This window comes from Ammospiza caudacuta, chromosome 7 (genome assembly GCF_027887145.1).
Source record: "Ammospiza caudacuta isolate bAmmCau1 chromosome 7, bAmmCau1.pri, whole genome shotgun sequence".
In the NCBI taxonomy this organism is placed as follows: Eukaryota; Metazoa; Chordata; class Aves; order Passeriformes; family Passerellidae; genus Ammospiza; species Ammospiza caudacuta.
The window spans coordinates 32,332,361-32,344,373 of record NC_080599.1 but is presented as its reverse complement, the minus strand read 5'-3'; the positions used below and the strand labels follow the sequence as shown (position 1 = coordinate 32,344,373).

The window sequence follows — 12,013 nt, the reverse complement described above, 5'->3', positions numbered from 1 at the left end:
GGGACAGGACTCTGCTCTAAAGTGCTTCAAGAACTATAAATGAAAATGAACCACCCTGGGTTAGGTTCAGGCTTCATGACATTTGAGCACCTTTCTACTCAGCCCAATTCTGTACTTTTAGCCAAGTGACTATTATGCAGCAGTCTTCTTCAAATCAGAAGTCTCCTTAGCTTCAACTTTTACACACTTTTCTTCTCTAGGTAAATTTATTTTTGCTTACTTCTTCAAAGCTTCTCTACCCAGTGCAACCTGCAGGCAGCCAGAGCCACAGATTCTAGGGCATTTCTGTTTCCTATTAACGCTTCTGTAGCACAGGAACTTGCCACATTTCTTGCTGAATTGGGATCTTATTGTTTTATTTATCCCTTTTACTTCTGTTCCCTGAAGCCCTTTCCCCAACAGCTACCATCTGTTTCATTAATCAGCACCTACCTTACCCATACAAGCTCTTCCCCTGCCTTAACTCTACCCTTCTTGTTGTCTAAACTTTTCCTTTACTGCCTGAAGAATAACTTCCACTTCCTCTCTGCCTTATCAGCATGGACTCTGGTAATTCCCTTCTCTTTCCACACGTGGTGCCAGAGGTTGCACAGCTCTCTACAACACTGCTAACAAACACTCCTCTACCAAAGCAAGCCAAAATTCCTCCTCCTCTCAAGTCACATCACAAGTCCCAACAAAGTGAATGGGGATACTTGAGTGAAGCCAGCAGGATCTGTCCCTTTGTGTTGTTTTGCCATAGCAACGTGAACCCAAGTTTCTAGGCCATCCAAGGCCGCCTTCACAGCCAAAGCTTTTTCACTTTTTGTTTGCTTGTTTTACACATGGCAACCATTTCACTCATTTAACCGGTTTTTCTTCCATTTGTCCAAGCTGCTTCCCTGTGAGAATGCAGTGAATACATGCATGCCCTGTGTAAGTAAATAAGGCAAACATTTGTAATCAAGTACACCCAATCTCAAGTAAAATAACCCCACAAATAGTTAACTATATGAGCAGTTCTATAAACTTAGGAACAGCAAAAGGGCTTATTTATAACCCTACTCCTATTAAAAATGCTTTTTTAAAGACTTACTAGCTGACATTTATCATGTCAATTCTGCACGATTTGCACACATACAGGCAGGAAAGCTGATTAATAGGATTAGCAAATGCTCACATGGAATTGAAAATTTGTCCATATTTTTAAATGTCTATGTCCAAGGCATATACACAAAGTCCCACAAGTTCATTCAGAACTTAAAATAGTAACTTATTCATAAACTATAAAGGGACAGATTCTGGTTTAGAAACAACAAAGCAGTTTCATTTTCAGGGAATATATGAATAGCAATAAAACTAAAAATCCTGACATATCATAAAGTCCAGGGAAAAAGTAACTCTGATGTCCTGCAGTTCACATGCTGCTGTGCTTGTAATGGGACATTTCAACAAGTCACAGTTAAAGGCTATGGGAACTGGATGAGTGCCAAATGAAGATGTTTTATGCCATTTAGTAACGTGCCCCTCTATTCCATGTGATTTTTGTTTTAGTATTTTATTTATTTTCTTATTAATGTATTACAATGTAGCCTACCAAATTACAGGAACAAAAATATAAACAAATAAATCCAATAAAAATGTGAAACCATTCCACCTATTTAGTAACAGTGTACTGGAGGGGGATTTTGTTACCTGGTAGGTATTTTGCCCACAGCTGGAATGAAAGTGTGGATGGGGGTGTCTATTCTCAGTATCATTTCATAACCAACTTCCCCTTCAGCTTCACAACTTTCCCTTTTTTTAATCACCTGATTTTATTGCTGTCAATTTAGATGACACCAGGTATTTTAAGTTTTGGGTGAAGAATCACTGCATAATACAGCACAAAAGTAAGAGACAGTTTACAGAAACAGGACCAAAAAAATCATTCTGTTATACATTCCCAGGACTTCCCTTCCCCCAAACACAGGGAGGTATGCAGTTAAATCTTCCTAGGCTGAGGAAGGTTTTGCTTACCAAGTGTAAACAAGAGAACAGTCTCTTAAAGGATCAGGATGCAGGAGGGTTTCAATGCATGGAAGGGAAGGAAGTGCATTTGGGCATCTTGGAGTGGAAGGAGCACACAAGGCTTCCAGAAGGAGCAGACTGGAACAGATTGCTTTTTGACAGCAGCAGAAATTCCTAGAGGTTACTGAACCTCTACAGGAGGAGGCACAGATGGCACCGCAGACAGAGTTTACCAAGACCAACACCCCACACGTAATCTGAGTACCAAATCAGAATTTTTTTCCTTTATCATAGAGCCTTCAGGCACTTCCTACATCAGGACATCTCTAAAGGGAGTGGAGAAAACAAGAGGCAGGGGTGCTGTACAGCTCTTGTACTGTATTGGCTCAAGCCATCTGCAATCTCATACCAGCTCCAGCTGTGTATTTTCTGTGCAACTCACAGCTACTCCATTCTTTCACAGGCAAAAAGTCATAACAGGACCTCACCTTGGCCACAGCAGCACCTCCTTAACACCTGCCTGGAAAGATAACACTCTACTTTGGGCATTCTGCTTCCACCTTCTAGTTAGAAAATGGACAAGAAACCTCACTGATCTTACCAGGGAATACCAGAAGCACAATTATACCCCATCTTTCTGATACACATTAAGGAAGCACAACGAAGCAAAAAAGCAGACATAACCAGAAACATACATACATAAAAACATGGCAACTCAAGAAATCTCAGATGTACATTTAAATAAAACTCAAGTTCCCAATTAACCAGTAATATCTCACCACAACTAAAAAGAACTAAGCTCACGTTTCTTAAATGGGACTTACTGCTTCTAAGAAGTTTACCCTAAAACAAAAACAATAGAAATAAGAATCTTCACTCTAAGTGAGATCATGCTAAATTGCATGAAAAAAACATCTCTACAACCTTTCTTTCTCACAGTTAAATTTCTTTGGACTAATTACCAACTTTTTATTGTTTCTAATTGAAAACAGAATAGGTTTCCTGGCACTGGACTATCTTACTCTTCATAAACACAGTAGCAGCCAACAACTTCACACAAATTTAATTTATCTTAAGTTTTACTTGGCTGGGTTTCTAATTGAACACCTCAACTAAACAGATAACAGCTCTAATGTACCTATCAAGGCAGATATAACCCTAGGGAGGGCATCTCTGTGGAATTGAAGCCACAGCAGGATGGAAAGTTACCAACAATTCAGCAAGGCTTCTTCCACACACTCGGCACTGTTATTTTTTTCAAGACTGAACTGCAAAAACCATAGGATTGCATCTAGAAATATTTTACCTAGAACCTTCCTACCATGAAAAAACAACTAAATCCATCAGTGGTGGATTTAAGATCTTGAAATGACTTGTAGGCATTTAGAAAAGTAGTTTTGAAACCATGACCTATAAATACCAGCAACTGTCTGGGTTAATTGTGAGAAAGCCACAAAGATTATGATGAAAAGCAAGACTACAGCATTAAACAAGTTCACTGTATAAGGATGCAATCCTCTTTGAGAAGGGTAAAAGAAACAAACAAAAAAGACAGTTAGTAAATAAATGAACAAGATTGAAAAATCAGTGCTTCTCATTACAGGGGAATTAGATGAAGCGATACAAGCCAGCCCTCCTCACTGCCATGGGCCATTACATACTACAAGAAGTGAATTAACAGACTGAAATATTACCTACTAGGGATTTTAAAGTTAACTGCATGCATTATCAGACCCACATTTGGGAAAAAAAGCCAAACAGAACAACAAAAGAATTGTCTCTTTTGGTCTCTAGAATAAGGCAAACTCTAATAGGCAGGCAGATGAGTAGATTATTTGTTCAGGTTGCTAAACAAGAATGCAAGATAAACCCACCAAAAGTTATCTGTTAGCCACTAAACTTTCAGCTGCACATCTCACAGATAGGAAACTTCTCCCACACAAACAGGGAAGTCCTTAAAGGGACACACAGTTAAAAGGAGGAGCCAAAAATAATTTCCCTTTGTATAGGGGCATCTACCCTCTCACTTTCTACCAAATAAATGGTGTCATTCCATTTGTTGAGCAGAAAAATCTATTCAGGTTGGAGCAAATTTTTTTCATAAAAATTTTTATTTAGAAGAACTTCATTAGGGATTTGCTTCAGTCAAGGTATGAATCACTAGCATGTTCCACTCAGAATGAGTGGAGAACACTCCCATAAAATCATTACCATTCAGAATTTCCTTTAAATATGTTACATTAAATGTATAAATAACAACTGTAAAAAATTTTCAGGCACAGGTATGGAGAGAAGGAAGACCACAACAAATTCCATTAGTCACATAAATAATTTGTCAGAAGGACCTTTCTGTCAGAAGGAAATTATCATGTATATGATCATCACTGGAGTGAACCAAATCACCAGATCTACAGGTATTTAGAAACAGTGGTGATTTTAACTGCTGGAGGGAGGAACTAATCTATCACAGAACACAAGCTGCATACACTGGAGGAGTGACTTGGTTCATTAATGCAATAGCTTTATTAAAGAAAAGGCTCTTTTCAAACACCACAACAGCTGCTTTGGAAAGCAGAACAGAATTTTGTTTCACTCAAATCATTGTAAAAAACATTGTAAAAATACTACCATAGTTCTTAATCACACAGAGTCAAATGCAGCTACAGTCTAACAACTTACTTGTCAAATGTAAGGCAAAAGAGGACATACCAATCTTCAGTCCACCTCCAGCTTCTTGGCAAAGAAACACATTAATTCAGCAAATTTCTACTACACAGTAAGCTCACTGGATACTTTGGGATTTTTTTATTGTCCCTGACTCACACAATACAGCTCACCAATTTCCAACAGAAAATGCCTATGCTTACAAAGGAGAATCAGAGAATAAACGAATTGCCACTATCCTTCAGAATCACTAACACCACCTTATGTATCACAGCCCCTACTGCCTTCTGGGCAGAAAAACAACCTCTACACAGCAGCTCTATAATTAAATTGTTTCAGACCAAAGACCTCTAGATAAACTGCTCTCCTGCAATCTAAGCAGGTCTCTTGCAAGGTCACAACAGAAATTATCTAAAAGAGAGGCCCTTTCCAGCTGACTCTCAAAATGTTATAACCTCTTAGAGCAGGACAGAAGGAAAAAAAAATCTGAATTTGGCCAACTAGTGTACTGAAATTAGACTGATTATTACACAGAAGTGCTAAATATAATGCAATAAATTTGTTAATAATAAGCAGGTGTCACTCATTTTGAAGTACTATTCACAGGATGAAGATGAAATTGTTTTCACATTTTCCTCAAAAACACCATTCATTTCATTATAGAAACATCAGAAACTAGCACGCTTTCCAAGACAGAATTATTTCTAAGTACAAATAAACAGTTATTATCTTAAAATGCAATATATGAAATGTTCTCTGCTGAACTTAACAAATATGACTACTTAGATAATCAAGGACAAAAAGTAAGTTCTTCTTTTAAGACATTTATTTTGTGATACTTGAAATTAAAAAATATGGAATATAAATTAAGTGGCAGCTTTAAAGTCCCTCTTCCATGATTTCCAGAGATAACTGAAATCTGGTAAACCTCTCTCATTTTGGCTACCACAGAGTTAATTGTTGCTGTAAGCACAAGAAATGCTGCTCTGTTGGATGAATGCCAGCACATAAAAATGCGAATCCACACTGATGGATCAAGCAATTCCAACTGCACTACTTTTTGCTAGTACATTTTTATGGCAAAACATGCTTGTATTCATGAAGTGGCTAGAAACTGGCATACCACTGTTAATCACCACAAATATTACTGCTATAGAAGTAATGCCTATTTATAATATACAAATATTTTTATGGAACTAGATCAAAAGCAATGTGATTGCAAAGATATTTGCAATCTACACCCCAGATAGTATTTTCTGAGATTCACATAAATGGCCCAAGACTTGATAATTCGTGTCTTTAATTTTAACACAATATTACTGGCAATATCGAAAAAAAAAAAAAAAAGAATTGTAAGACAAATTAGGCAAAGATTTACCACTATTTTCAAATCACATTAAAACAGAAATTTCAGTTTGACTTTACAAAGTACACACTCCAGCATCTCAGAGAACCATCTGGAGAGAAAGTTTGGGATTCCATGAAAACAACAGAAGATGAAGATTGCCAATGGAATTTAACATACACCTTTTTATACTTTTACGGGCAGGCAACATCAAGTAATGCTCTCAGAGAACAATGCATGGCCATTGAAATATGCATATACTTTATATACATTTATATCTATTTTATACTTCACTGTGCAATTAGTGCCATTCCAGAACCAGAGCTTACATATCCTTAAACCTGACCTGGGACTGTTAATTTCAGTTGAACTCTATTGTGTCTGTATTTGCTCTAGCACCTAATGCTGGTGGAATATACAATTGTTATCACTCACAAGCAGCAAGCTGGTTACTCTGTAGCAAATGCTCCTCGGCATGTTTTCACCCCACCATCGGTGAAAGGCGGCATAACCACAAGTAGAAGCAGCAAGATTCTTGAATTTACTGTGGATGCGAGGCTGTTCCCCAGCTCTTACTGAGGAGTACCTGACACCCTGCAAATTCCCAGTGAGCCATCTGAGTGCATCCACACCTTCAGTATTTGCCATTTGGCTGCACCAGACTTCACAGACCAGAAAGCAATATGGATTGGTGCAAGCCATCCACATAACCTTCTTTGGCAACAGCCTTTACATTCTTATTCGTGGTACAAAAGACTTAATCATTACACCAATATGAATGAAAAAAAAAAAATCTTATTGCTCTGTGCTGGGACCATCAGTTGACCTCTACATAATAAGTTAGTAATGGCTTCTTAAAACCTAAGAGAATATCTAAAAATATTTTCTTTTATGGAAAGCCTAAATACTAGAAATAGTTTCTTGTGCAAATACAACTGCTTTGCAAGTCAACTTGAGCTCTCGAGATGTCTACGTACAATCATATGTGTGACCTAGTAAGAGCTCCACTCTGAAAATATTTTGTCTAGTTCATCATCTGAAACTTTGCAGGATTACTCAAAATATCGTTTCTTGGGATTAATTCACTTCAAACATCTTCAAAGAGAAATTTCACTCACATAAACCTGTAGTATTTTTGCAAGTCGGTCATGGCTAATATGACAAAAATTGCATTCAGAAGAATGGGAGATCTGCCTGCTAGAGGAAATGTATAAACAAGTATTTGAAAATAATATGTTTATTTCAATGTATGTGGGTGTTCCAAGTAAATTAACATTCACCTTCTAAAGAAATACTATCAAAAGTATAGGCCCAAAGTTTTAATAAATTCCAACTGTGGTAGGAGGAGAGACTTTATAGACAGCAAGTTTTGTGTTCCCCCTGCTGGTTTAGCAATTGACTTCCAAACACTGTTCCTGTGGTAGGCATCAAGATGCTGGAGTATGAAAATATGTTTTGCATGCCAGGAACAACAACTAAAAGTTACTTTTTAAAAGAACTCACACCCTTGGTGGATATCACTTAACACGCTTTGACTAGATGAGGCTCTGGACGCACAAAACATGGATCAAAATCAACAATGAAACAACATCTCCCCAGGGACAGAAAGCATGTCAAGAGAAAAATCTGAAGTGTCACTTTAAACTTGAAAAGGTTGAACTGCAACAAACAATTGGGGGAAGCAAGTTTCAGAGTAAAGGACTCTTCACTGAAGGAAGCCAATGACCTGCCCCCCCTCCAACACGCGTCCCTCCCTTCCTCCCCCAGCCCAGCACCAGCTGCACCAGGTCAGCATTCGAGGAGCAGCTCCTCCTCAGCTGGAACTCAAGCCCTGTAAGCTTTCATGGGTTAAACTGGAGCTCTTCAAATGAATAAGCATCTGCCATTAACATTTACTAACACTGTTGTTGGGAATACTTTGACAGGATACTTGTGCAGTGCTAATTAAAAACCCAGCTACCAACTCATACTGTGGCAGGCATACATGGAAAAAAGCATGGACTGTAAGGAAAATAAAGTAATCTTCATAAGTAGCAATAAACAATTAGATTTTGTCTTGGGAAGACATTTCATTTACACATGCAAAGTCTTCCATATATGAGACTACAATAGTATCAGTCCTGTGGGTCACCATGAGACAAACCTAATTGATGCCACAGTTAGTGAGCAGGCAGCTCTCTCACTTTGGGTTTTCTCTCCATTGGGGGTCTGATATCACCCTGTTTAACCTCACCAAACAAAAAATACATAAACTTAGATCAGTATAAATACAGACCCAGCCAGAAAACCTTTTTGTTAGAGCAAAATAATGGCACTTGTATGTCCAAGTGTCTCTTTAACAACTTACAAACACTACCAGAAATACTCTGTAAAAAATGAACTGTGCAATGATCATACATTTGAGAAGAAAATAATAAATGACAGCAAATCAATTTTAACACCTACAGCTTAATAGAACTAAGTAGATTTAGATCTGGTTACATCCACAACAAGTGGAAAAGGCATAACTACACATGCACACTACACCTGAATAAGTCCTTTCTTGTGAAAGGGAGAAGTAGCACATCCTGTGCTGTTTGACACCCATGACTTTGGAACTGCAAGTGCACTTGAAACTGGGGAAAGCTCGTGTTTAAAAACTTACTTATTTTACATCTAACATAGAAGCCACATTCTTGTTATTTCTAGGACAGCCGTACTCAGAAGCCTGCAGTGACCTGACTCCAGTGCATCCCCTGCAAAATCTGCAGCAGTAACTCCCACATGTCAATGCCTCACTGAAATAGCACTGAAGGGACATTATACTGGCCCTTGTATTATTGTCACTTACACTGAAGTCACACTCTGCTCGTGCACTGCCGAGTTCTCACCTGGGCTCAGGAAGGGTACGAGGACACACTCGCACACAGCAGAGCGAGCCTCTCTGTAAAGCATTTCGCTCTCTGCCCGCAGCGCGCCCAGGACGTACCGGGCACAGCGACCGCCGCTGGGACACCTGTATCTGCCCCTCGCCAGGTGCCCGACTCCCGCTCTCCCCTCAGTTCCCACAGGGAGCCCGCAGCTCGCACGGTCCCGAGGGGCGAGCCGCTCTTCCCGGCACGCGTGCGGACACTGACCGCCCCCGGCAGCTCCCGCACCTCGCGCCCGGCGGAGGCCCCCGGACCCTCCCGCTCAGCCCTGTCACGGTGACAGCCCGAGGGGCGCACTGCCCGCGCCCGGCCCAGCGGACGGCCCGAATCGGGGCGGGGGTCGCGGCCGCCGCACCTACCCGGCGGCAGGTCTGTCCCGCGGGGCAGGCGCGCAGCGGAGCAGCTACGCCATGGGCACCGCCGGCCGGGACGGGAACGCAGTCCTCGCCAAGGCCGCCCAGCGCCGGCCACCGCTGCCCGGCCCGCGGTGCGCGGAGGAGGCAGCGAGGAGGCGGAGGCGGAGGAGGCGCGTGTGCGCCCGCCCGGCCTCCGGCCCGGCAGTAACCCCGCGGCCCGCGGGGCGGGGCGGGCGGACGCGGGCGGTGCCGCCATTGGGCGCGGGGCGGAGACGGCGCCGTGACGGCCGCGCCCACCGCCCCTCGCGCCCGCGTGCCGCCAGCGCGCGCCGCGGCCCCGCCCGCCCCGTCCCGTCCCACACCTGAGCCCCGCCCGCCCCCCGGGAGCCGTGAGGGGGTCCTGGGGTCGCGCACGGCCCGGCTGTGCTGGCGGCCAGCGGCTCGAAAACCCCCGCGCAGCCGGGGCTAGGGGCACAGTCCCTGCTCACGGCAGCCGGAGCCGCAACGGCCTTTAAGTTACCGGCCTCGAAACCGCGTGAGGCCGCCGGGCACCGCGTCCGTAACGGAGCCTGGGCTGCGCTCGGTACGGGCCCAGTGTGAGCGGCGGTGTGACGGTGCCCTGCCCTGTGCACCGAGGTACGTCCCTGCAGCCCCCCGAGCGGGCCCAGCTCCCAGCGGCGGCTGGCGCAGAGCGAGGCCCCGGCCGCCCCTCAGTGCTGCCTCCCCAGCCAAGGGCAGCCCAGAGCCCACATCTCAACCAGTTTTGGCCAACACCGCAGAGCTGACATCGTTTACAGCAGAGCAAACTATTCCAGTTCCCTCGAGGTTCATTATACTAGGAAATAACAGAAAGTGCTGTTCAGTGCAGAAGGCACGCTTAAGGTTGTCAAATCCCCCAACTTCAAGACTATCGAGTTGTGGAGCAAACTGGCGTTAAGGGAGTTACTCCACAGATGAGGCCTTTCCACCCACAACTTCATCCTTCAGCCGGATGAACAGAGTTAGTTTCTGACACAGTCCTGCAACATCAGGTGTGTGCTGCTCAAACCTCTATGTCCTCTAAAGGTCATGGTAATGAGAGCAGTACTAGAACTTGGCAAACATCATTCTAGCAAAACTCCCATCACAAAATTGAGCCCTACTCCTATTATTATCCAAGTGAGCAATTGTTCTTCTGTAGGCATGGAGATAATGTGGAGATAGAGAGAAGTGGAGAGGAGTAGAACTACTCCACTCCTGTATATCTGTACATTGTCTCAGCAAAATTTTACTAGTTTAATTGGCTTTCTTACTGAGAGGATTAGAGGTGACTTGATTCTTTCATAATTCTCTTTGACTTCAGGCCCTTTTCCCTGAGTCACAAATGCCAAGTTCTTACATCTACCCAAGAGGAGTGTTACAAGAGTTCAGACACAATTTAGCCACTCTTGAAATGTCAGTTCACAACCTAGAATAGTCCACTGCCATTTACCTTTGACCTCTTTGTGTTTGGACAGGACTTACTCACAGTTCTGCTGCATGCACCACACATCAGTCAATGGCTGGGTCCCCCAAAGACCTGTCCTCAAAACAACATTATCTGTATATGACAGCTCTAGCAAGGAAATCGAAGTAAATCAAATAGCAAGCATTTAGTCTACATTAAATATTTTAGCAAACGAGCTTACAAAACCTGGAGAAAAACCTGCAGAAACAAGTAAAATACAAGTTCAGACTGCTTGTTGGCAGCCTAAGCTCACTTACAGAACTTTTAATTTATTTTTAGCATTTGAAAAGTTGTGCATGTTGGAGCATGACATACCTCCTCTCTTATCACTCTCGTATGTAGGATGCAAAATTTTTGCAAGAGGGATGTGGAGGTGGGGGAAGTCCCTTCAACAAAGAAGAACACTAATATTCTACAGCAATATAGGTATTATAAGGCATATTGTGTGTCTGCTATATTTCTGCTAGCTAAAATTCCAGACTGCTGATTTAAAATGGGATTGAAACTTAAGCAAACACATTATTTTAATTTTAATTACTCATTTAGGTCCCAATCCTGCAAAGATTAAATAAAACAGATTAGGTTCACTCAAATAAGTAGCCATGAGAGCTGTTCAAGTATGTGACATCAAATATGTATGCACAAGCCTTTGTAAAATCAAATTGTTTCTATATAGGTCTAAACTTAGCCAAATTATTTTTACCATTTTCACTGATTTTGGTAAGAAATGGTTCTTGTCCATGGAACCAATTCTGTTAGGCAGTCAGCATCCTTGAGCAAAGCAAACACCACTTGTCCTGGTGTTTGAAAAAGTTCAAGACTAAGACACAAAACCAGAGATTTTTAGTTATGAGCTAATATGTAACTCAGTTGATGTACATGATATTCAAAGACTGAAGCCATGACAAATTGTCACATTAAAGTAGAATTAGGCACGTGGGTTGGGTCACCCAGGAACATAATGATATACAGTTGGCTTTGGCTTTTTTTGTATTTTTACATTTTGTGGCAGAATAAACAGAAACCACATAATTTCCTCTTAAAACCATGGAAAATTCCTGCAATCTTAACTACAGTGTTCAATCTTTGCAGCTGAGGAACACAATTATATACATAATTTACATTTTACTTACTTTTAAAGTATTTGCTGATCTAGTGATTATCTTCAGTCCTGGGCAGGATTACTTCACTTAGCAGGCATTGCTCCAATCCAGCAATGTAATGTATTGTCCTCACTAAGATGCATGAAGGCTGTGACAGCTCA

The 12,013-nt window shown here is 41.9% G+C and overlaps 1 protein-coding gene across 1 annotated transcript in view; it reads right to left on the bottom strand.

The window, feature by feature from the left end:
• The window catches only part of TGFBR3 (transforming growth factor beta receptor 3), a 108,947-nt gene extending 99,515 nt beyond the window's left edge, over positions 1-9,432 (bottom strand). The window contains exon 1 of the mRNA XM_058809047.1: positions 9,267-9,432. The gene's annotated coding sequence lies outside the window, so the exon portion shown is untranslated. The remainder of the gene's footprint in view (positions 1-9,266) is intronic.
• Positions 9,433-12,013: the final 2,581 nt, after the last annotated feature.